General features: G+C 36.1%; 2 protein-coding genes across 4 annotated transcripts in view; one reads left to right on the forward strand and one right to left on the reverse strand.

Moving 5' to 3' along the window:
* The window catches only part of LOC145666933 (retinol dehydrogenase 12-like), a 325,956-nt gene extending 300,221 nt beyond the window's left edge, over positions 1–25,735 (reverse strand). Inside the window, exon 1 of the mRNA XM_081734538.1 lies at positions 25,616–25,735. The gene's annotated coding sequence lies outside the window, so the exon portion shown is untranslated. The remainder of the gene's footprint in view (positions 1–25,615) is intronic.
* The window catches only part of LOC145666934 (retinol dehydrogenase 11-like), a 149,087-nt gene that overhangs the window by 36,970 nt on the left and 85,158 nt on the right, over positions 1–26,959 (forward strand). The window contains exon 1 of one of the 3 annotated variants that reach the window (XM_081734541.1): positions 12,667–12,688. The exons of the other annotated variants lie outside the window; for them this stretch is intronic. The gene's annotated coding sequence lies outside the window, so the exon portion shown is untranslated. Of the gene's footprint in view, positions 1–12,666; positions 12,689–26,959 lie in introns of those variants that run through there. 3 annotated transcript variants of the gene reach the window in all.

A 26,959-nucleotide genomic window follows, 5' to 3' on the forward strand; every position in this document is an offset into this window, starting at 1 on the left:
TTATTGAATACGGCTCAACTGCTGACAGTACACAGTTACATTGATGCTCTGACCACCTGGTAGCAGTTCCCGATGCACGATGCCACAAGCAGTCCACAAAATACACAGGAGGAGTTTCTTCTGGTGCTGTGCTGGCTTCGACTGTTTCGAAAACTGTTCATGGGATGCTAACCAATGATGGCGCCGTGAGGCTTTGTACAGAAGCCACTTCTTATCACATATCAACACCCTGTTCAGAAATGGTTCCTTCCTCAGATGAGACAGCAAACAAACACAGGTTCTGCTCGTGTTGCCTTCTGGCCCGGCGTCAAATCATGTGAGACCCATCGACCCAACTTGTACTACTTTCCAAGTTGATGGAGATACTACCGCATGGTTTCTCCATTCCCACTAAATTGTAGTTCCAGTTCCTCACATGTCTGGCCACTGTTCGCCTCAATTGATGCATGAAGATCTTCATTTTGTACATGTGTTGGTGCGTCTTCGAGGGTTTCGTCACCGTCTTTAAACTTGTTAAACCACCGCTGCACTGTCAGCGTAGTCACGACACCCCCACCAAAGGCCTGGCACATCTTGCGCCCCGCTGCAGCGGCGTTTGATCCCAATTTGAACTCGTACAGCATGTATGCCCTTATAACGCTCTGTTGAGGTCCCATGTTTACTCTGTCCTTACGTAAGTTCCGGTGTAACTGAACTGCCACAATCATACCCATACCAACAACTGACCTTCGCCTTATCTCCATTTGCATTCAACTCACTGTGTGAGGGTCAATTGAAAACAGATCTCCACAAAAGGAGACAGAACTCTCTTGGTTACCTTTATAGCACAGGGGCAAGGAACAGTAGTACAAAAAGGGAAATTTAGGAATGCGGTTTTATCCTCCATTGACGTTTCAGAACAAATAACTAAAAGTACGTTTACACGATCAAGAGTGGAAGTTAACTACGGTACTAATAAACAAACAAATGACGCTCCGATTATAGGTGATAATTTGCTACATACTGTAATATCTAATTGGAGAACATCTATTGCTTTATTATTTGACGACTGGACTCGTATTTATAAGGTAAACGATGATTCTGTCACACCAAATTGCAAGATAACTAAGTTAATGGAACAATTTAAGATCACATTCAAAGAAACAATTAACCTTCAATGAAAGGTTATAAGGTTACTATTCCGGTTAAACCAGTGCGGCGCAAATTCTAGAAGGCGCATGATATATCAAACTCTTTGTTGGAGTCTATAAAAAAGAAATTGCAAGACTTATGTAAGATTAATATATTAAAGAAAGTGGATTATTCATATTGAACGCCGCCCATAGTAGTGGTGAAGAAGAGAAACTGAAACATGCAGCTATGCATGAACTTCTAAAGAACGCTGCATATGGGTGACTGACCTGACTCACTGCTTAAGGTTGATGGAAAGGGACAAGTTTTGCCGATAGATGTCACTACAATTTTCGTCTCTCTCTCATTTTTTTTTTTTTTTTTTTACCTTTCACGAAAATTCACGATTTCTCTTACAAATTTCAAAATAGGAACTTCAATTTTTTAGAGAAGGAACTTTATAACCTATCAAAGGCAAAAATCTGTGCCGATTTTTCGTTTAGAATCTTCTTCATTGTTGAAATGATTTGATTGTTGAAATGTATATTCGAACCTTTAACAATATAGCTGTTTCAACAATGAAGAAAATTCTAAATAAAAAATCGGCACGGATTGTTGCCTTCGATAGGTTATAAAATTCCTTCTCTAAAAATTTAAAGTCTCTAGGCTGAAACCTGCAAGAGAAATAGTGAATTTTCGTGAAAGGTAAAAACTACATAAGAGAGAGACGAAGATTGTAGTGACATCTATCGGCAAAGCTTGTCCATTTACACCAACCTTAAAACAAAAGATTTGTTGAAGAAGTTAAGCCAGGTCGAGTGGTTTGTTCTGTTATAATAATATAACTGCTTGTAATTTGCTTCATGCACAAATCCTGCGTATGATGGGTTGTTTGTTAGAAAATTAAATTAGCTTATGTTAGAAAAATACATAGGGCCGAAACACTAAAAGACAGGGTTGATATGTTTAAAACAAAATGTTTAAAACAAACTGAATAAAACAACAGCCCTCGTTTAAAACATGTTTTAAACACTTGTTTTAAACATTTTGTTTTAAACATATCAACCCTGTCTTTTAGTGTTTCGGCCCTATGTATTTTTTAATTTTCTTGAGTAGGTCCGTGCTTACCCGGCCTAACCGCTAAAGCCGCCACTGACATTTACCAGCTTTTGACTTCGCTTTACGAACTGTTGAAGGAGGATTGCCCTTGATTGTGGGCCAAAAAGCCACACAAATAAGATAATTTGACTTGACACCTTGACTATCACCATATCTGTTGACCGTTAGACCTATTACCTGTGAGACACGGACAACAGTCCGCTGGTAGTACTTTGTTTTCGCGTTTGTTTTAGCCCCATAAAGTATAATTTTCTTTGTGTGTAATTTTGCATATACGCGGGGTGGACATTAACTTTTGACTTCTATGTCATATGTGTGTAATAGAACGAACGCGACTAAAGTGCAATATGTGTATGGAAAATCATACACGCGTCACTACATGGGAGAGCCGTGTGTATAGAATTCCATACACATGGTAGTCAACGTGTTAAAGATTCTTAATTCCTTCATCCTTTCAAACGAAAATGAAAAGGTGATAGTAATGACAAATGCGTCATCAGATGATGGGAGCTATCTTCTATAATGACAATAACGGAGGATTGAATACAGCGTCTTGCGTTACTACCACCGCTATCCAATACCAAGCTTTGGTATTGGTATTTGCAATCCGAAAATTTCTATTCGGTAGAAATATAAAGATCATTATGGATTCTCAGAAAATAAGGTGGATTTTTGGCCTTAGGCTCCTCAAAATGGCACTTCACCTACCATGTAAAGTTGGCTTTTGCTCATTTGAAATTGACTTCGGCACTGTATATAATAAAAACGAGAAAGAAAGTTTTTTTTCCTTCGCGATTTTCCCTGAAAGAGACTCCAGGAGAGACAGTTTCTGCAGATTACGTCAATGAAACATTTGCATTTATTTTGTTTATGATTATTTAATTAGTAAATTGTAAACGAATTGAAAGTTATTGATGCACTTCCTACGTCAAGAAAGGTATGCTACAGGGATGACCTAAAAAAGTCACGGTACAGCTTAAAGGTTAAAGAACATAAAACACTAAAAGAATCAGTTCAATTGTAACACAAACTATTTACGCGTCTGTAAACGATCTTTGGTGCTCTCTCGTAAGTTACGATCTAGTTTCTTAGAACGACTATAAAGTAAACATTTATGAGTCCATACTACGATTCAATGAGATTCCAACAAACACCGTGCTCGTGGGTTTTCTCGGGGTTCTCCCGTTTCCTCCCACTTTCTTCATTCCACCATTTCATTCATTTTTCATAATCACAGTCTCCTTTAACCTCACCGGCATAAACGTGGGACATAAAACTCAAAGATTTCATTTCAATGAGATTCCAAGGAAGTTTGGTGACTGGTTATGTATTAAAATTCAATTGATGGCCACTTTCGACTCGCAATATATCAAAGGGTCGCGGTAGCTTAGTGGTAGACCGTTCACTTCTAGTGAATGGGATCCTTGGTTCGATCCCAGCTCGCACCAAGTTAACTTTCTGGTGAACAAACACCGTGTGTGTGGGTTTCCTCGAGGTTCTCCCGCTTCCTTCCACTTTCTTCATTGCACCATTTCCTTCATCTTTCATTATCATCGTCTCCTTTAGCCCAGCCGGCATAATCGTCCGTTTGATGTAAAACTTAAATATTTCATTTCATTTCGTAATGTGTCAGCAATCAGCCCATAAAAAACGGAGGTGGATCTAAATACATATATATTTCGCTGTATTATTTTCTCCCTGGCGAGTTACGGTGGAAATATATCACCGATAGTGAGTGGTACACCCTATAATATACAACTGAGCTGTCTATGCATAATACATTGCGGGCCAGGGCAACCATCGTTGAATTTGTGTAAGTCTGAATCTTTGTTCTATTGTGGGTATCATATTTCTTATTTCATGTGCCAAGACCAATTAGAAACTGAGGTACGAGTGTTTGAAAGTAACGATAAGAAATCTCCATCTTTGCACAAATCAGGCTGGTACCAACAGCCTTGTCGTACAGGATGCACTTCACAAGCAAAATATTTTCACAATTACAAGTTGTCTTGATTCAGATATATTATAACTGTCAGAAATACACTTTCTGTTGCACCTGGTGTTAAAAAATAGGAGCAAATCATACTTTCTAATTTTTTTTTCGGGGCTCAGGGCATAGTTCAGTGGTAGATCGCTGCTCGTCTTTGATATGTGTGGGTCTCTGGATCGATCCCAGTTTGCGTTAAGTGGATTTTATGGTGGACGTCTGTATGAGTTCTCCCGTTTCGTCGAACTTTCTTCATTCCAACATTTCGTTCATTGTCATCACCGCCCACTTTAGCCTCGGTACATAATCGTGGGACGTTAGACTAGGTAACTAAATCTTTAGGTAGAAATCGTCGTGCTGGTCAAAAAGAAACGAGAGAAATAGAAGTACAACTTTGTAGTTAGCATTACGTAAGTTAATTACATAAAGTTAATTTTGTAACGCATGACAGCATCAGAGTGGAGGAAAAAAAAAAGCCACTGTTCTCACATCCACTCAAACTTTACATATAACACATGTTCAGCTTCACACGTGTTAAAGGAAGTCAATGATTCTGTGAACTGAGTAAGATTTGATAAAAGTAGTGATAGAATCAGACCATAAACGCAAATATCTTGCTACAAATCCATAGGTCTCCAAATGAACAGGGCCGTAACTTGTGGGGGGCAGGGAGCAACTGGCCCCCCAGAGAAGCTCCCGCCGTTCGAGGGGGGCCCATTTTAAGACAAAATTTTCTTACTCCATATATGATACGAACGTCATCAAACATGTTCACTACACTACATAAACAAAACAGCACACAAAAGGTAAATGAATCACGGGCCTATTTCAATAAAAAGTGTCTACTATTAGGGGCCTTGGAAATAATATTTATTCGTATGGCTTTGAAATTTGTCAATATTGTCCTCTTAATAAATTTGTCATGTATGGAACGGGCCCACAGATCTTTCCGTATGGGAGGGCCCACAGGCTACAGGAGGCCCATAAGGAATAAGAGAAAGATGGAAAGAGGGGTACCAAGAATTAGAAAAACAACTTTTCTAGGAGGCCCAAATACACGTATTAATGCTTGCCCCCCAGAAAAAAATCTAAGTTACGGCGCTGCAAATGAATGTAGAAAAGACGAAGCATATAGTGGTGGTGACAGTGACAAAGCTTCAAAAATAAGCCCCCCTCCCCCAAATGAGAAACTGAAAACGTTTCCTTATATGAAATAACCTTCTGTTAGGCGTTTCGAGTAACAGAGCAAACGCAACAAAGACTTGTTTCCTGAAAATGCACTATAAACAACCCAAAGATCATACATTTATTTTAAAACAGCGTTTACTAAGCGAAGCACGAATGATTTCCTCAAACTATACGTATAGGCAGAAGAACTGGCTGCCACAAAACTGCTATGGTGTTACTACTTGGAACTCCTCAAATTCAATGTCCTGGTGTTGGTCCCGGGTAGCGTAGTCGCTAACGCTTTCGCCTTCAGTGCGAGCAGTCTCGGGTTCGATTCCCGGTGGGAGTACTCGGTCGAAAAAGTGACGCTAGCCATCCTCAATGAGATTTTCCTCATTTAGTATATACCAGGCAAATCCCGGAATGGTACCTAACATTTAGGTCCCAGACCTGTTCCTTCCTTCCCTTCCTCCGGATAGCGTGCTCGCCGAGGGACGTCATCCCTCAAATGTGACGGGTAAATGGCTTTAGACGCCGGAAGCCCAGAAATCGAAATCCTACATCCTCCTAAATCAATTTCCTAGTGTTCAGATTGTCACTTATGTTGAGTTTGCCATTACTCTCCAGGATTTCGGAATGATTTATAATTTCATAGTTTCGGGAAACGGCATAACCAGGATTAGAATTTGCAATAGAAAGAAAGGAAGGAAGAGATGGAATTTTGGTTGGGACTGAAATTTTTCCACGTATTTTTTTAAACATGATAAAAGAAACTTTTGTTCATTTTTGCAATACACAACCTCATTAGTATAATTATAATATGAATAAAATATTGTATGCATACGAAAAAATAAACTTTGTTATAAAACATTCTAGGGAATTATACTCAAAGCAATTACAATGTATCTTCATATGTATTATGTAGTAACTATTATAAAATACACCTTATAGATGAAACTTGTCAATAATTGAATATATTGCGAATGATTAATAACAATTCGTTGCAAAGTAAGTTACATGGCAAGGTCACAAATGCTGATAATTTTAATAACGTTAAATTCTTCATCTTAATTATAATTTTAAGTCCATGGAGGGTGAGCGTGAGGGAGGGTGAGGGGAGGGCGTCAATTGAGGATGAGGGTGGGTTAGGAAAAATGACCATCTCTGCTTTAGACACATTACACCTATTAGAAGAATCAAGAGAATGGCTTGTAGGAAGGATTATTGTTGTTTTGAGTTTAATGTCCAATGATTATGCTCAGAGGTTGAGAGAGACGGAGATGATGATGATAAACGAACTTGTAGAATGAAGAAAGTAAAGAAAACGAAAAAACCATGGCTATAGTTTTTTGTCTATCACAAAACTATTTAGCGCGAGTTGGGATTGAATCAGAGACCCCACACATAAGAGGTTAGAGCACTACCAGTGAATTACCATAACCATCCAGTAAGGCTTAATGTCAACACTAAGAAAAATAGATTTTAATTTCTTGTCAGGGAAGGTGGGAAGGCCAATAAATCATTTGGCGTTGAACTTTGTTTGACTGGATATGTGGCTCTGCTGTGCGAAAGAAGCTGCATCAATGCGTAGATTTCGTTGTGTAATGCACTATAGCATACTGCCAGAGCAATCACTTTTGGTATGAAGGTTGATTGATTAAAACCAAAATAATTTCAATCAAATTTAATTTGCTTAAAACAGAACTAAAATGTGATTTTTCTGATCATTCTGGGCTACAAATCAAAAGTAAGTCCGAAACTTTCATCTTAATCCGTATGGTAGTAGGATTTTAGTAGTGCAAGCTTAAACAAAGTAGGCCTATATCGTGTTTTAGATTACAATTAATAGACGAAGAATTTACAGATTTAATCAATATACTGATTTCATATTGTACAGGAAACTTGAGAAGAAACCTTCAAATCATTTAACATTCACTATCCACAAGTTCAGAATTGGACTTCTTGGTAATATGTATATGTCATTGTTTTGTTGCCGCAGCTCAAATGTTTACATATAGTATACTAGGAGCTCAGCTGTTTGAAATGATTTTTTTCAAATAGTTGGTAGGTTAGTACCTCAATCTCAATTTTCATCATATTACTTGGACTAAAATGTGTATCCTAAGTGGATCAAAATTTATGGCAAAAATAGTGTGTGTCTTAGGAGACTCTCAAGTTAGGAAATGAAACTTAATATAGACTCTTTATTAAAAATAATTACACCTGTTCTAGCGTATCCAAAAATTTCGTTTTGCAAGGGGGCATTTTCTTTACATGTATATGCCCTTCATATTCAAATCGACATTGGAGCTCCTTCGTGTCTAAGCGGTTAGCGTACGCGCCTTTGGCGCGGGAGACCCGGGTTTGATTCCCGGCGGGAGCTCATGTGGTTCGGATTCCACGTTAATCAGTAGGTCCACGTCTCCTATAGCCTCGCTGCTGAAAGGGACGCTAAACTAAAATCAACTCAACTCAAATCGACATTGTCTGTCTCATCATCATGGGAAATTGGTTGAATCGTTTGAAATGAATTTTTGAAGATCACATTTGGAACAAGCCATTTCTTTTAACATGTCCCTTTCATTGAAATGCGTATCTAAAGGGGCACAAAAAGAGTAAGTTTAAAACGTATTCCAAAAATAATTTTTGACGAGCTCTTTATGTTTTGAGGATGAAACTTCGTATAGATCCTCTTCCTTATAAATATGTGACCACGTACTCTATCGTTCTAGAAAATTCCGGTTCTAAGGAGGGAGGGAGAGACAATTTCTGTTAGTCTCATCATATAGCAAATAATATTGACGTCTCTTTCATCATTATTAAAAGATGAGTGAACCGTTTTTAATGAGTTTTTGAACATAGTCAGCAACTGACTCGACCTGCTATTCCTTTTCTTTCTTTCTTTCTTTTCTTCTTTTTTCTTTCTTTTTTCTTTCTTTTTTTCTTTTTTTCTTTTTCTTTCTTTTTCTTTCTTTCGTTCTTTCTTTCTTTTTTCTTTCTTCTTTCTTTCTTTCCTTCTTTTTCTTTGTTTTTCTTTCTTTTTTCTTTTTCTTTCTTTTCTTTTTCTTTCTTTTTCTTTCTTTCTTTTTCTTTCTTTCTTTTTCTTTCTTTTTCTTTCTTTTTTCTTTTTCTTTTTTTGTTTTACCTTCTCATTTTAATCAAAATGCATATCCTAAAGACGACCCGCTCGGGAGAGTAATACTCCCGGAAGTACGTTTTTTCGCGCGATACTCTAGCCAGCTGTTTTACGCGCTATCCTAGTCAGTTGTTTTAAGTTGGTCACAAAATCTATATCATTTAGTACAAGGGGAACAAAACGAGCCTTATATCATGGAGTACAAGGGCAACAAAACGAACCCTGCGGGGCTTCTAACTCGTTCCTACTACTACTACTACTTATCTGCACAAAAGTAAGTAAATCACATTTTTGAGTATTATTTTCGTATTATTTTAATTTAAAAAGTGTTATAAAAATGTAAAAAAAAAAAAAAAAAACTTTCCTCGGGCCGGGTTTGAACTCACGCCAAAAGAGATTGTCATTAGTAGCATATAGCGCTAGCCCACTCGGCCACGAGGACCGACAACAAAATTTTCTGAATTCTGCTATTTGAATGCAGCGTGGCAAGACTAGATTACGCCAACCAATCAGAACTGTGTTTTTCGTTCCTACTTCCGGGAGCATTACTCTCCTGAGCTAGTCCTATCCTAAAGGGGTAGGGATCCAAAATCTGACAAAAATATGTATTTTATGAGTTCAAGTTAGGCAGGTGGAACTCTGTATATAAAATTTTTACTGAAAATATGTTGAGACGCGTCTCAGGATTTTCGAAACTTCTCCCTCTAAAGGAGGAACATTTTTGTAATATTTTAATTTCCTATTTTATAATCATACTAGAATGGCGCAAGTTTGAATCGTTTAAAATGATCTTTCGAAAATAACTTTGGTTGACCTGGGTATTTATTATTAGCTGTATACTAGTTTTGCCATGTCCATCCTAAGATGGAAGGGGTAGACTTTTCAGAAGAAATAACGGCCGCATCGACTGAAAGAAGTTTTTAAAAATAGCCTTGTGTCAAGTTTTGTTCCTATATTTTTCATTTCCATTCAAATACGCATCCTAAAGGATGAAAAGGAGGGTTGAAATTAGGGATGGGCAAAACAGGTTTTTTTAATAAAAACCGGAAACCTGTTTCTATCCGAAAAAACAACATTTCGGTTTTACCCAAAACCGGTTTGGTTTTATCCAAAAACCGGTTCGGTTTTTCATCGAAACTGGTTTCGGTGAAAACTTTTGGAAAATACACAAAGCTATTTCTGTGGAAACGAAATCAGTTTCCGGAGAACAACGAAGCACTATTCTGGTCAGAAATAGAACCAATCTTAAAAAAAATGGAGCCGGTTTTAAAGAAAACCGGATCCGGTAAAAAACCGAACCGGTTTTGGAGAAAACCGTTTCGGATTTCGGTGAAAACCAGTTTCGGAGAAAAATCTTTTTGAAAATGTTCGAAACCGGTTTCGTTTTTCTAAAACCGAAAACAGAAAACCGGTTTTTGTGTTCACCACTAGTTGAAATACACTTCCATATATTTGACATAAACCTATACTTCCAACGCAAAAAAAAGAAAAAAAACAGGTATTCCATCTAGTTTTTAATACTATAAGTAGGAAGAAGAACGAAAAATATATTTGAAACCAACAGATCTTGATTAGGAACATTTTACTACTAAAAGATCTTTCATATTATGGTATTACTTTTGTCCTAATTAGTGCAAATAGCATGAAATCAAATATTTGTATTCATAAACAATCAGAAAAATAAACACACTGCTGAACAAGACTGCACTTATTTAATATTTAAAAAAACACACACACACACACACATTTACACGTGACGTTTCGATCTTCTAGCCAAGATTCTCATCAGACGTACACTCAGTGTACGTCTGATGAGAATCTTGGCTATAAGATCGAAACGTCACGTGTAAATGTTTTTTAATATTAAATGAGTGCAGTGTTGTTCAGCAGTGTGTTTATTTTTCAGATTTTATTTGCAAGACGTATGACTATGATTGTGTGTCAATGAACAATTCATGCAGATATGCAAGTGTACTATTAACAATTTTACAGTTTTAAAGCAAAAATATTGATATTCATATATCCATTATGAGAAGGTTAGAGGAGATATATATATAATATGACTGGCTCTACCATATACGGAATACGCACATTTGTACGGGGTGGCAAAATCTGTCATAACTATATTATTTCAAATAAATATTTATTTTTGGAAGCTGACCTTCTATTTGAATGATACATTCATAAATCATATTTAGATCCCATTAATTTGAGATTACATGGATAGTGCTAAAGCAAATGGTCAAACATATTCGAGCATGATTTGCTTGATTATTGCTAAATACCAGAACTCAGTTCTCGAACGATAGAGAACACCTGTTTCATCTCTGCAGGTATGTTTGCTTTATCTTTCACTAACATAATACATTGTAATTTAAATTTTAAAAAGAAACACAGACACAACGAGTGGTGTTTAGGCCGAGCGCACTTTCCCTTCCCTTCGTTGTTCATGATGTGGTAGCAAGCTTAAAATCATGACTTTTAAGATTTGTTCTTTCTGGAGAAAGGGGAAGGGTTGACAAATGATACCATTGCGCGGGATTGTAAATTGCCTAGGGCCGACCCTGTATATACTGTAAACACATACATACATCTTCTAATATAAATAAAATAAAAAAATTGTTTGTGTGTTTGTTTGTCTGTCTGTCTGTGTGCTTTTTGGGGACCAGACGAGTGGACCGAGAGTTATCAAATTTTGGTCAGGGGGGTCCAGGCTCCAGATCAAGACTAAGCGCTTTTTTCAAATTTCCAACCAGGAGGATCTCAGGGGGGGCATTTAGTGGGACCGACCTGGGGACCAGACAAGTTGACCGAGAGTTACGAAATTTTGGTCACGGATACCTTGGTCCAGGCTCCAGACCAGAGTGAAACGTTTTTGTCAAAATTCGAACCAAGGGGGTCACCGGCGCGGAGGAATGCAGAGACATGTAAAAGTAATCCAAAATGACCAATATTAGTGTCAAATCCAGTTTTCGCGGTCGTTGAGATTAAGTGACACTTCCATTAGCGATTACTTGCAAATTCAGATAGGTCTACCATTGTTATGCGGGCCAGGGGTTACCTGCGGGGGTTACCAAGATGTAAAAATAATCCAAAATCAATATTTGTGTCAAATCCATAGTTTTCGAGGTCGCTAAGATTAATGATGAAACTTCGATCGTATTCACCCCATTCGACTGCGGGCCTGGGGTCACCAGGGGAGGGGGAATGCCGAGACATGTAAAAATAATCCAAAATGAGCGATATTAGTGCCAAATCCATAGTTTTCACGGTCGCTGAGATGAATGATGATACTCCCATAGGCGCTGACTTCCAAATACTGCCCTCATCGGCTGGAGGCCAGAGAAGTTTTCTTTTAAATTCGAACCAGGGGGTCTCTGGGGGGCGTTTACCGGGATATGTAAACGTAGTAGAAAATGACCGATATTTTCTTCGTTCAGTTTGTTTACATAGATATTTTATCTGTCCCATGCGAAGAATGGATATATTCAGCTAGTATTATATATACGTAAACTATATATATAGTATGTATACATACTTTTAAAAAGGATATATACTTGCCGTGCAACACAAAGCAAAATCTTTTGCACTTTGCAAATCGGTACAATATTATACACGTGTATATTTTACTTTCACATTTTAATGATTAAGATTCTTAGAAAAAATACAGACCAAGATTATAACAACCATCTATCTTTCGTTCAGTTATGGTGAAGTGAATTCTGGGGATCACTGATCACCACTTCTATAGAACAATAATGTACTGCTACTGAATAACTGTCACGTGTGAGACCTCTGATTTCCTTTTCATTCTAACATGACATAATACAAAAAGCCTGACCCTCCTTAGTTTATCAGTTAAAAAGGAACATCGTTAAAATTGAATTTCATTTCTTAAAAAAAAAAACGTGATTTAAGCAAAAAAAAAAAATCAACACATATAATCTTTCTAAATCTGGATTTTTAAATCAACTTTGGTGTTAATGGCCTCTAATTTGATTTGAGCGCATGTTTGTGAGGTCAGAATTATGCTGATAGATTGTATTCAGGCTTCTGTTTTCTTTTATTGTCTGCGTTCTACCAACTCCTTCAGAGTCACACGCGTGCATCTACTCATTCGTCCACCTTGTTTAGGATAGAGGACATAGTCGCAGGTCATGAAACTAAAGGTATCAGTTAGTTTTCTCTTCCTAAAAGGAATTGAAAGTGTTGTAATTTTGTACAGTGAATACTGTCTATGTTGCGTTTACTGTCACCGACAGAACGAGACGAGAAATAGTTTCTTTTAGTCGTTTCATCTTGAGTTTATTTGTAAAGTCTCGTCTCGTTTTGTAAATGTGTGTACAAAATTTGACATGATTTTTTTTTCTTAATTTCACAAACAAGTTATCAAAATTCTTTCGCTTCTCGGGGGCCGCGGTGGCTCAGTGATAGAGCGTTCACCTCTGGTGCATGGGGTCACGGGTTCAAACCCTGCTTCCGCCAAGTGAACTTTGTGGTGGACAAACACAGTGTGCGTGGGTTTTCTTGGGGTTCTCCCGTTTCCTCCCACTTTCTTCATTCCACCATTTCATTCATTTCTCATAATCATCGTCTCCTTTAGTCTAACCGGCATAATCGTGGGACGTAAAACTCAAAGATTTCATTTCATTTGTCTTTCGCTTCACGACAGGTCCACGAAGGGTCGCATACAGCATCATTCAAACCATTTTTATTACTCGAATATACGTTATTGGCAATTACTTCCATATCTTGAAACGGTGATAAATATTCTTCATTATGTTCGCAGAATCACATTATCTATTTATAGTTTTTATACTATGAGACATGTAGCACTTAAACTGTGTTTGAAATCTAGAATTTTTGGCTGAAATTTTCTGTCTCGTCTCGAAAACTAAACGTGAAATATAATGTTTCTTGCCTTGCCTCCCTTTTGGACATGCACACTTATCCATTGTGCGTGTGTGTGTAGTCTAACAAGGAGACTTACCGATTTGAATGAAACTTTGCATACTTGTGAAACATCGAGAAATAATCGATACGTATATTTTTATTTTGGTAATGGTGCAGGTTTAAACCATTGAGCGTTAGGGGTGGTCTCCAAGCATACACAGAATACAATAATTTAATGTAAAAAAAAAAAAAAAAAAAAAAATCATACTGTCAGGGGGAAAGGTTCAGAATCTGACGTCAAAATTACAAAATTCAAAATGGCGGATCCAATATGGTGATAACAATTACAAAAAGTCTTCTGATTTGAAATGCTCTGCATTTAACGAATAACAATTACGGTTAACTAAGAAATCATGACAGGGTTTCTGCGATAAGGCACCAGATTTGAAACCGCTTTCTCTACTTATTTTAACGGAATCCTTGATTATGGTTTGTCTTTGGACTTCTCATTATTCGGGATGCTTATTTGTAGCGAGTACCCTCGCATCTCATTATTTGGGGTGCTTATTTAAAGTGAGTCCCCTCGCTTCTTACTATCGAGATTGCTTATGTATATTCCATTCAACAATTCATTTTGACGATAAAGAAAGTGAAAACGAACATTTGGACATCAGAGTTAAAGTACGAATAAACAGTATTATCAGAATTAAGCCTACTTTTCCAATTTAGCGTCTATTACCTTCTTTAAGGTTTAACACAAACATCCCGATTAGTGAGAGGCAATTAGACTCACTTTGAATAAGCACTCCGAGAGCTGAGAGCTAAGATGTGCACCTTACTTTAATTAGGCCTAAGCATACCGTTGAAATAAGAACAGAAAGGAGTTTCAAATCGGTCTGCAACCTTCTCGTAGTAACCTCTACCAACTGTGACTGTTTCTGGCTAACTGCAGATCATTTCAAACCAGAAGACTTTTTGTAATTGTAATCATCATATTGGATCCGTCATTTTGGGTTTTGTAATTTTGACGTCAGATTATGAAAAAGCTATCCTACCCCTCCCCCCCCCCGGTAGTATGTTTTCTTCTATATTAAATGATTGTTTTCTGTCTATGTTTGGGGAGTTCAAAGGGGAGTTTCTACTCTTAAACCCGCACGACTGCAGAAATAAAAGGAAAAAAAAAATTTAAAAAAAAAGTGTCGATTATTTTTCGATGTTCTACAAGTATGTAAAGTTTCATTCAAATCGGTGAGTTACACTTCTGTAAGTCTCCTTGTCCCTTAAAGTTGTCAGTTCGGCAACAACGCATTCCAAGTAAGAGGAGGGGAAATAACAGGGAGAAAAGTAATGAGACTTCCGAACACAGCTCACAGTTTTATGTTGGAATTATTCAACTTCCGTTTGTTACATAACGTAATGATACTTTTAGAACAAAGCAGTGCCTTGGCAAATACAGATAATTTTGTTAAAGAAATACACACGTTTTTCTACCCAGATGAGAAAAAAAAAAAAAAAAAAAAACATCGTTAAAAAGAAGGTTTTTAAGAAGTTTGTTGTTGATCAACAGAACTGAAAGAAAACTTTTCAGTTGCTTCGATAGCCATGCGTCTCTTAAGTGGTTTGTATTTATGTGATGCAATGCTTTCGAACCTGGTTCGAATCCTCCTGGGTGACGTTATGTATTTTTTTTTCTGTTATTCCTGTCGTTCAGATTTTAAATTAAACGTACAGGGTGTCCAATATACAATGCAACCCGGACCCGGAGTTTGGGATAGTAGAACTTTCGAACCTGAATTGATACACAAATAATAGTTATATCAAAAAGGAAGCCTTGTTCATGTATATATTTTTAAACTAGGAAGCAACGATTGAAGTACACTAGAAACCACACAGTGTTGCCAGATGTAACCAAAGGTGTAAATCAATTTTTTTTTTTTTTTTTTTTTTTTGCAAAACATGTAAATTGACTCATAACTCATACGTATCGATGTTCTGTCGTTAATTTTCAGTTTGTTTACTTGGAGTGGCTTGGAAACTATGGAACAAAAAAAATATATATATATTTTTTCACTTCCACTGATAACTAATCGGATGAGGCCTCTATAAGGGGTAACTAGGAAAATTTTAGTTTCCATAAATTAACACTCTGAATTGGCAACCCTCTTGATGTTTCAGTGCATCAAAAGGTGTGTTAAGGATCTGTCTACGTTATGCAATTTCTGAAAACAATGAAAAACAAACTTTGAAATTATTATGATAAAATTTTTACTTACATGCATCCGGCAACACTGCTACTGTCAGAAATGAGTTGCCAGCTCTACAGAGGATGCTGGGAGTGTCCCCTGTTTTGATTCGAACACTGGTTCACACGTTTCACCCCGTTAGCAGTAACTTTACGAAGATTAGAAGTGTTAATATTCTCAGTGGCACTGCGAATGTTCGTTTCCAGGTCTTGAATAGTTTGAGAATTGTTCTAGTATACCTCTTGCTTTAAATAGACCCATAGAAATGAATAACAGTGTTGCCGGATGCATGTCAGTAAACGTTTTATCATAATAATTTCAAAGTTTTTTATTGTTTTCAGGAATTGCATAATGTAAACAGATCCTTAACACATCTTTTGATGCACTGAAACATCAACAAGATTGCCAATTCAGTGTTAATTTGTGAAAACTACGATTTCCCTAGTTACCCCTTACAGAGGCCTCATTCGATTAGCTATCGGTGGAAATAAAAAAAAAAATTCTGCTCCATAGTTTCCAAGCCACTCCGAGTTGTGAGTTAATTTACATGTTTTGCAAAAAAAAAAAAAAAAAAAAAAAAAAACCCTTCGGTTACATCTGGCAACACTGTGTGGTTCCTAGTGTACTTCAATCGTTGCATCCTAATTTAAAAATATATATGCATGAACAAGGCTTCATTTTGGTATAACCATTATTCGTATATCACTTCAGGTTCGAAAGTTCTACTATCCCAAACTCCGGGTCCGGGTCGCATTGTATATTGGACACCCTGTATTACTCGGTGATTGACAACTTTCTAATTAACCGAAAATAAGAAGTCGCACGAGCGTTAATCCTTTTCTATATTTTCCAATGTAATTCCTTCTTAGTGAAGCGTAATTCGTAAGACTTTCGTAATCCTGAAGAAAAGTAGTTCTAGTATTCAGGAAATCACTACAAGCCGCAATAATGCCTCTATCACTATTAGAAAAAAATGAAATGAAATCTTCATCTAATGAAATCTAATTAAGTTTTACGTCTCACGATTATGCCTGCTAGGCTAAAGGAGACGATGATGATGAGAAATGAATGAAATGATGTAATGAACAAAGTGGGGAAACAGGAGAATTCCTAGAAAACCCACGCACATGGTGTTTGTTCACCACACAGTTCACTGGGATCGAACCAAGGATCTCATACACCAGAGGTGAGCGCTCTACCACTGAGCCACCACAGCCCCCTCCATCACTGTTAGAGCGTAGTCCAATATTGCTAAAATAGAATGTCCTAGTTTTTATTCTTGTGTTCGAACTTAATAATTAATTTTTTTTATTTTACCTTCTGCACTGATCGCCATTAAGAAAGTCGATAATAGATAGCTAGAAATAGTGCCTATATATGGATTCAATATCATAGGACTATGTTCTATTTTCTCCATTATCTTTATAGATAAACTGAAAGGTGTAGAAACCGATATAACTCCGGTTTCAATCAGGACGGACTTCTGGGGGGGGGGGGGCGAAGGGTTGTAATACTGCTACTTTTAAGAGCTCCAAACTCTGGAATGGGTTTTATTTATATATATAAAGTAAGGAAGTTTCTTCTTCTGGATCCGCCCCTGGTTTCAATTCTGCTCCTCTTGGATCTACAACTGTAGAGAGAATACTTTTATACAGATTCAGCGTTTGAAGAACAGATTCTATCCTTGACTTAATCCCTGTATTGCAATCGAAACTTATAGATCTACTACTTCCAATTTTGAACACTAATGTTCAAAATTTGGAAATCTACCTTTGTTTCACAATACGCAATGTAGCTCACTCGTTCATTGAAGAAAAAGAAAACAAAAAAGTTTAACTGAATAATAAATTACTCTGTCAGTTAATAGGAGCAGGGCTGGATGAACCCATCTGAAGGCCCGGGGCTAGGAAAACAAAATATGTGGCCCTGCTGACTTCGCCTAATACATTTCTGTGAAAGTACACTAGAAAAGTTAAGGGAATATGTTTCATATTTCTGGTCATATTTTATTTCATGATGATGATTGTATCTTGATGATTCATTTTTAGATAGCCAGTTGACATTTTGATCAGAGTGGAGGCCCAGGGCTATAGTTCCCCATTTAATCCGGCCCTGAATAAGACTGATAAGTCTAGAAAGTGTTAAACGAATTTCTAAGAAAGCTACTATTTATTATCATTATAAATCTTACTTTGTAAAGAATCGCCTTTTTTTTTTTTTTTTTTTTTGTCTGATGTAGTGTCTGATGAAGGATATGTCAGGTATCCGAAACCCTAACATATTGCAGTTTAAAATGCAGTGTGTGTTGAAGCTTTTGTCAGTGTTGCTTTTGTTACAATATTCAATCCAAAGCCATGGATAGTATTGTTATATTGTTTATTTGATATAAGAGAAGTTAATCTGAAAAGAAAGGAATTTTCCGTCATAGTCATAGTCTTCTTCTTTTTAAGTAAATCCTACATCGAAAAGTATTTATAAATTTATTTCATTTTGAATAGAAATCAGTAAGCTCATTCAAGTGTTGCTGTTTCGTGGATATTCTTAGGTATTATTATTATTATTATTATTATTATTATTATTATTATTATTATTATTATTGGCTTTGAAAACTGCATTTCCCCAGACGCAGCTGTAATAGAAATGATTATAGCAGTGGTTCTCAAACCTAAATCCTATCACGACCCCCTCTTTGTCATATCTTCTTGCCAGCGACCCCCTTGTAATTTCTGGTTTGTAATAAGCTTGAGTTGAGTTTGAGTTTGTCGCGTTCAGCAGCGAGGCTATATGAGACGTGGACCTACTGATTAACGTGGAATCCGAACCACATGAGCTCCCGCCGGGAATCGAACCAGGTGTCTCCTACGCCTGTAATAAGCTTGTATGGGATTTTCAAGATACCTATTGCGGAGATCTTACGATTTCCATTTATTTCTATAATAGTAGAATCCATTTCTTTTATATAGTGGATACAGTAACTTGCCTGAAAGCGAATGGATTAAAACCAAATTTGGTCAGTTGATTCGTATTACAAATATCAAATCAGATCCGTCAAACTGTTTCAAAATGGAGGCCGTTTGAAAATTTTAAAACTTCATAATTCCCTTAATTTTGGATCTATATGAAAAAAGAATAAAGTGATTTTCTATTTTTTTTTTTTTTTTAAACTTAGTTGTTAGAAAATATTACTGACTTGACTGATCAAGATATTTTAAATAACTTGATAATGTGCGTCACGAAAGTTGAACCGGATATTGCCGCACTTAGTGAAAGCACACCATACTTAGGTATCTCATTAGCTTTCAATTTTAATTCCACCGGTACTTCAATATACGTACATGTTTTGTTGCATTTGTATTTTTCAGTATTTTAATATGCAATTTTCATCAGTGGCGGTTTTAGTGGGTAGGCCGGGTAAATACGGGCATACCCCCAAAAATATATAAACGCTAAAAGATACAATAAAGAGTAAATATATTTCTCCTATTTATATTAATGGCAGATAATTATTTAACAAATTGCATCACCCACTACTGTAGAAGTAATTTTCTACTGTCATTAATCAATCAAACGTATGCTTATCCATAAGCGAAGGAGCTCGCCTACCCAATATTAAAATTCTAAAGCTGCCTCTGGTTCTCATTAGTTTTACATTGTACCTCTTTCATTTAAATTGACTTTTTAACAACTTTGTATCTGTTGAAAATGTTTAGTAGACCTATTTTCTGTTGCTCTTAACAGTATGTATAAAAATAAAAAAATATGCTTCTCAGAACAAAATTCAAAATAATATTTAGAATGTTTTCCGGTATTAGATTCTAATTATATTTATCTCTTCCGCTTATCTTCGCGAACCCAGATTCAGAAACCCTGGATTAGAGGAATGCAGTAGTCTACTGTTACATGTTTAGTACGAGAATAGTTGGACTGATCGCTGAGTTCCTAAGGTAACGTAGTAATTTATTGACGAATTCACTTGCGGAAACACTTTGATACGCAGTGGTCTATATTACTGAATATAGGACAACCAGATTTACAGTTTAATAATCTACAAATTCTTATCTGAGGGTCGTTCCCAGTGGCGTATTTAGGGGGGGGCTTCCGGGCTTAATCCCCCCCGAAATCTTACTATAATGAAGTATATGAAATATCTTGCAGAATTTTCAAATATTCAGGCAAAGTCCCCCCCGAAACAAAATCGTAAATACGCCACTGGTCGTTCCGTACCATTCTTCGCAAAATTTTCTGTACAGCAAAGCAACATTAAAAGTGCTAGTGCAAACTAAATCTCATATTTTGTGCTGCATTGACGCAAACTGTTGCGGAATATGCTCGCTAGTTCGCATGAAGTTGACAACAAACTTTCGCCGTGTTAAAGGTTAAATTGGATAAACATTACAGTGATCTTTGACGCAGCCATTGTTAACTGTATGAATAAGTTTCGCGATATCAACGGAAATAGTGATGTTATTTCCTCTCCGTTATCATGGTGATTGCTATGTTTGTTTCTTATACACACGTGTGAACTGATAAGTGTATTGTGAAGCCTACAATGAACAGGAATAATAGATACAACATTATTGACATTTAGATCTATAGACTTTTTCTTCGGCTTAAGTTTAGAGGTGCCCCTCCGGTTTCAAACCTACAAAAAAAAAAAAAAAAAAAAAAAAAAAAAAAAAAAAAAAAAAAGCATTTAAAACATTAAAAATTGTTAGGATAGGCTAGGCTAGGTTAGTTTACGTTAAGCTTTGTTTAAGTTAGGTCAGGTTACCCGGTAAGACTCCAGTTAGATTACAACAGTGACTGGAACCGGTCCTCATACAAGCTTCAATTATTACTTAAACTCAGTAATCCGTGGTTCTCAAAAAAATTAATAGATACTCTTCATTATTCTTATATAATTCTGTAAAACTCAATGCGGAAGTATCACATTCAACACACCGATTCACCATCCTATACGACTATCATGCTGCTGAATGACCGAAACCTTCCGCGTGTTGCAAATAGTACCCACTTCTTCATATCTTTTCCCGTATTAAACATAACTTTAATGCCAAACTTACACAGCTAAACATCACATAAGAACCTAAATCATTATTTCTTACCTCATTTCACCTGTAAATTTTCCTAATTTTTATTAAAAAAAAAAACAAACAACAACTGAGGGGCAACTAAACTTAACCCTTTTTTTTTGTTCTGTAAATTGTTCTAATTTTTATTTTTAAAAAGACGGACGGGTAATTCTAAACTTAACCCCTTTTTTTGACGACAGAGCAAATTTGGTGGGAGAGTACAGATTACGAATATGGAAATCACTATAGAAAATTTACGAATGAAATATAGTAATTAAAAAGAAACAAATGCTAATATGTAAAGAACATAATTCTACAGGCGCCACACCTCTAAAGAAAATAAGGTAGAAATCGGATATTTTCCATTGAACAAGCTTTACTTTAGTAGATTTAAATCCGACTTAAATTACTCGCTGAACAAAACAATACGTTTTATTGTAAAAAATAATCACGTGTAACAGTTTCGCCAACTATCCACTTTGGCTTCATCAGACACTATCACTAGAGGAGATATTGTTTGATCAATCCAAATGGATAGTTGGCGAAACTGTTACACGTGATTATTTTTACAATAAACCGTATTGTTTTGTTCAACGAGTAATTTAAGTCGGATTTAAGGAATCGGATAATTTGTAACGTTATATTTTATATTTCAACTTGTTACATTCATAGCCCACAGTTCGAATCACAAAAAGTGATAAATACGATTAAACACCTAAATTTTTTACAACTCACTTTTATTCTTCTTATTTTATCTATATTTTTTCTGTTGCCATAGCAACAACAGACAAATACCTGTCTTCTTTTTAACAACTTACATTACATGATTCATTGGTCTACATCAATTTTGCTGACTGGAAGCTACCAGCTGTTCTTTAATAATTCGAGTGTGCTAAATCCAAAAATGAAACCAGTTTTTCTCTATCACGTCAGGTATTTTCTCAAAATGAAATTTTATCTAATATTTCATGTATGCTTTAGAACCATTAATCGTAAAGTAGTTCTAAAAATGTCACAAGATGGCAGCACATACACTGTTACGGTTAATTTTATTTTTACGAGTTATGGGAAAACATTTAAATGTAAGAATTAAAGAATATATTAAATAAAGTATAGGTAATTCAACATCATGTTCAATTAAAATTATTTGTTTATGGAACTGCCGTGCAAGGAATGAACACTGGATACGAAGATTGTGGCCTGCCAGAGTAGACTTTGAATTGGGAGATAGAAACATCCAGAACGAACCGCTTGTTGACTCTAAGGGTAGGGACATGCCGAGGATACCTCGCGATCGATGTCAAGGTTTAAGTCGCGGTCGCACCCTCGATACTGGCATAAACCCATATATTCAAATGAGTAAGCGAATGCCGAAGATGTAAGCTACATTGCGACCTAGAGGTCGACCGCGAGGGTGAATTAGTGGTCGCGATGATGAACAACTGAGTTTGTTTTTACATCAATGTTCAGCGGAAGCATCGCTGTGCTTCGTGTTCTTATTGGCTCTCCCTGAAGCGCTGCACAGAATAAAGTCTTCATTTGTTTAGAATTTCGTCTGTAGAGGATTGTGTGTGTCTATGCTCGAGAGGTTTTGCTGCACTATTATATTTGATTATGAAAGACATATTAATAGAACTAATGAGGAATGTTCCAGCAATATGGAATAAGAAACACAAACATCATAATAGGCACATTTTAAATAGAGAATGGAACAAAATAGCAACTGAAATGCGAATGTCAGATAAGTTATTTATTTGAGAACTATACTATACCTCAATAAAATCAATCAATAAAATGTTAGAAAAAATAAAAAAATGAAATGAAATCTTTGAGTTTTACGTTTCATGGTTATGCCGGTTAGGCTAAAGGAGACGGTGATTATGAGAAATGAATGAAATGGTGGAATGAAGATAGTGGGAGGAAACGGGAGAACCCCGAGGAAACCCACGAGCACGGTGCTTGCCCACCACAAAGTCCACACGGCGCGAGCTGGGATCGAACCAGGGACCCCAAGCATTGGAGGTGAACGCTCTACCACTGAGTCATCGCGCCCCCTAGAAAAAATGAGAAAGGGCTTTGAAGAATATGGGATGAAAATAAATGTTAGAAAGACAAAAGCCAAGGTGATTGGAACGAAGGGGTCTGTGCCAAATATAAAAGTAGGAGGGGAGAAAATAGAACAAGTGAATATTCTTAGTAATGACATGAAGTGCGAACGTGAAATAAAAGCAAGGATAAGAATGGCGAAAGAAGCCTTTAAGAGGAAGAAAAGTCTGTTTTGTGGGACCTTGAATAAAGAGTTGAGAAAAAGACTCATAAAATGCTTCGTGAGGAGTGTTGTACTGTATGGGGCGGAAACGTGGACATTACGTAAAGGTGACGAAAATCGAGTGGAAGCCTTCGAAATGTGGGTGTGGAGAAGAATGGAAAGAATTAGTTGGGTCGAGCGGAAAACGAATGAGAGTGTGTTAGAAATGGTGGGTGAGAAAAGAACAGTTTTAGATATTATTAGGAAGAGGAAGAGAAACTGGTTGGGACATTGCCTAAGAAGAGATTGTATCATGAGGGACGTCCTAGAAGGTATGGTAGCGGGAAAGAGAGGGAGGGGGCGAAGGAGACTACAATTAATTGATGATATTAAAACAGAAAGATTATACGCGAGAACGAAGAGGTTAGCGGAGGACCGTGGAGCATGGAAGCTTCTCAGCTGCGGCAAGTGACCTGCCAATAAAGGCAGAATACCTATGATGATGATGATGATGATGATACTATACCTTATTATTATATAAGGCAGTGGCGGTCATAGGGAAAGGGCTTTCGGGCTGAAGTCCGTAAATTGTAGTTTTAAAGAAAAACAGAAGCTAATGTTAATCATATCTATGCTTGAAAACTCCACGCTCCCCCCCCCCAATTCCGAGATTAATAAAAAGGTTTTCTTCTAATTTCGTTATTGATATAAGGTAAAGAAATACCTATAAAGACAGGCACGTATCCATAGGGAGAAGACGTCGAATAATTGATTTGTAGTGCCGAAACCTCATTTGCTGCAGTTATTGCCCCCTCCACCTCGAAACCTGAAGACATACCTGATTTATTTATTTATTAAATTTTACTGGGAAACGATTTTTCGCCTGAGTGCTGAAAGAGGGCATTTCTTCACGGAAAATTGAATAAAAGGTAAAAAGTCTTTGATTTAGAATATTGATAGAGATGAACAAGAAATGAGACTCAAATATTTTTGCGAAACAAGAGACGAGACTTTAATATTTCTCAAATCTCGTCTCACGCCCATCCCTATTTATAAACTGTTTGTTCCTTTCAATTTCAAAATGTGGTTTCGCAGTGATTTTTATGCACTGACGGAATAATTTCATATGCGTCACAGCAATGTTTGTCCTTAAACTGAGAACTTAACAGTGAGGGTGCGACCTCCTCGCTATGTGTGCCCTTCATCCATCGCAAGCTAGACATCGAGGTAGCGACCGCGACTTAAACCTCGACCTCGATCGCGAGGTATCTTCGGCGTATGTATTGTAGCATGTTCCTACCCTAAGAAAGTGTTACTTCCTCCACTACACATAAAGGTGGGATTAATGAGACAGTATGTAAAAGCTTTGAATCAGGATGGTGCTTGCTTCAAATACATTTGTTCGAAATTTCCTGCATTGACACAGGAGAAAGTGAAAGCTGGTATTTTTGACGGCCCCCAGATAAGGTTGCTAATGAAAGATAAAGAGTTCTTACAAACCATGAACCCCACAGAAAGAGATGCATGGGATGCTTTGTGTGCAGTTGTTTCAAACTTAATTGGACGACTACGAGGAACTTGTTGACAACCACATTTCAGAGGTTAGGAGTAAATATGAGTGTGAAGCTAGTGTAATAGTCTAGTGTGGTAGTAATTAGTTGTGAATATTAATGAAGTGTAATGTCTAATTTATTTTGAAAGAAAATTGAGTGCAAACGTTTAATGAAACATATATTCTATTTTGTATTGGTATAATCTAAAATTGCTGTAATATAATTTTGTTCTAATGTTTAAAAAAATAAATACTTTAATTTTAATTATTATATAATATGAAACAAAGCACCTCGCAAAGATTTGTATTGAGCACAGTAGTATTGCAGTAAATTGTCAGGAGGTGCCAGTATGTCTGGAGAAGTTTTTTTAATCCTTGGGACAGGTATACAGGTATATACGGGCTTACGATACTTTTTATATGCTTAGACGGACCTTTTTACCTGTTTGTGGCCCGATAATGACGTAATTTTACCTATAATTTACCTGATTTTCCATTAAATAAATACAATTCATTTTATTTTCCCCTATTTATTTTTTTATTAGGCATTAGAAACCCCTATTCATTTTTATCAGCCCACAGAAAGCCCTATTCATTTTTTAGCAGTCCATAAAAAACTCCTATTCGTTTTTTATCAGTCCACAGAAACACCTATTTATTTTTTATTAGCCCACAGAAAGCCCTGTTCATTTTTTATCAGTCCTGTTTATTTTTTATTAGTCCTCAGAAGACCCTGTTTATTTTTACCAGACTTGTTTATTTTTTATCAGTCAACAGAAAGTCCTGTTTATTTTTTAACACTGGTTTATGTTTATACGCATTTTAAAGCTTTTTTTTTATTAAGCAATAGGAAGTTTTATTTATTTTTTAACAGTGCTTAGAAGCACTGATTGTTTTTTATTTAATTTATCACGTATGTGTGACCTTTGCGCTGGCGCCATTACCGTCGCGAGTTTCCCACCCGCCCGCTTTGTATATTTGCCGCCCGGCAGCCATGGACGCTAATGGTATTTTCCTTTATAGATAACGACACACTATGTATGTTTATTTAATACTTTAACTTAAGTAAGAAGACAAAGTTCACTTACCTTTGATAACACCTCCGCTGCTGCCTATTTCCTAGTTGCGGTTGGTGGTTCAATGGTGTTGACAATTTTCTTTATGACGTAGAAGAACTTGTTGCGCGAACTGAAAGCAAACAAATATTGCGATACCGCCGTTGTATTTTCGGTTTTAGGTATATTTATAACCTCGGTTGACTATTTGATTCAGGCTATTTTTGAATTTAATAAAATAATAATTAATTGGGTGAATATATAAATTTGATATTGTAATTTAATGAAAAACATAATTATTGTGCACTTATATATTGAAGAATATTTTTTAAAAAGTACGAGAAACTATATATTATAAAAATATGGATATTGTTATGGCGCTTCACGTACACTATCCGAAACTAACTATGTTTACAAGCTAACGTTGTATGTTGGTACTTTTATGTTGCCTTTTTCCGGAAACATGGCTTATTTGACACTGATTGCAGGTACAGCATTTGATTGTAGGATATTTGTTGCACCTTGCAAGTTAGAACCATGTTCTTTATAGACAACTTTTTTTGTTATTGTTAATACAGCTTGAATTGGAGTTTATTATTATTATTATTATTATTATTATTATTATTATTATTATTATTATTAGAATTAGAATTATGAAAATAATTATTATTGTAAGTAAGCAGAATTGGAACTTGGGCTCTTTGAATTACTACTTTGTTATGTCAGGATATATTTGCCTGGAAGAGAGTTAGTTTTGTATGTTGCAGGAACTTATTATAAGCACATGATTGCGTTTTTAGTATATGAAATTGGATATAGAAATAACAGTACATAACATGTAGATGCGATTGTTTTTATTGCACGCTCCTATTATTTAATTGTGAAATTGCACGTTACAATTATTTGATATGCAATTATTATTTTGTTACTAATTGCGGAGACCATATGATTTTAGTTTACTTTAGGATTGTGATATTTAGATTTTAATGTTTAGTGTGTGTATCCTAATAGTTATGTAATCGGTAGCAACGAACAATTAATTTGAAAAATGCGTAGAAGTCTTGTTTGCCAACATAATTTTGCGCTGTTTAGATTTCATATTATATGTGCATAAGAATAGTCATTCCATATATAGGTTGAAACTGAAATTGTATTTTAGATATTTGGAGGGTGGATTTTAAGGATACCCATTTTTTTGTTTTATTAGATACTTATTTTTATTTAGGATGCTGCATTTTTATTTACAATATTAATGCATAGACATTTAAGATATAAGACACGAATTTAATAATTTTATTACTAATTTAATACAGCTTGTATTGAAAATAATGGTGAGATTAGGGATTGTCAAGTCAAGCATGAATTTTACTAATTAAA

The sequence above is a fragment of the Thermobia domestica genome, chromosome 12, assembly GCF_964235325.1.
Source record: "Thermobia domestica chromosome 12, izTheDome1.hap1.1, whole genome shotgun sequence".
Classification (NCBI taxonomy): domain Eukaryota; kingdom Metazoa; phylum Arthropoda; class Insecta; order Zygentoma; family Lepismatidae; genus Thermobia; species Thermobia domestica.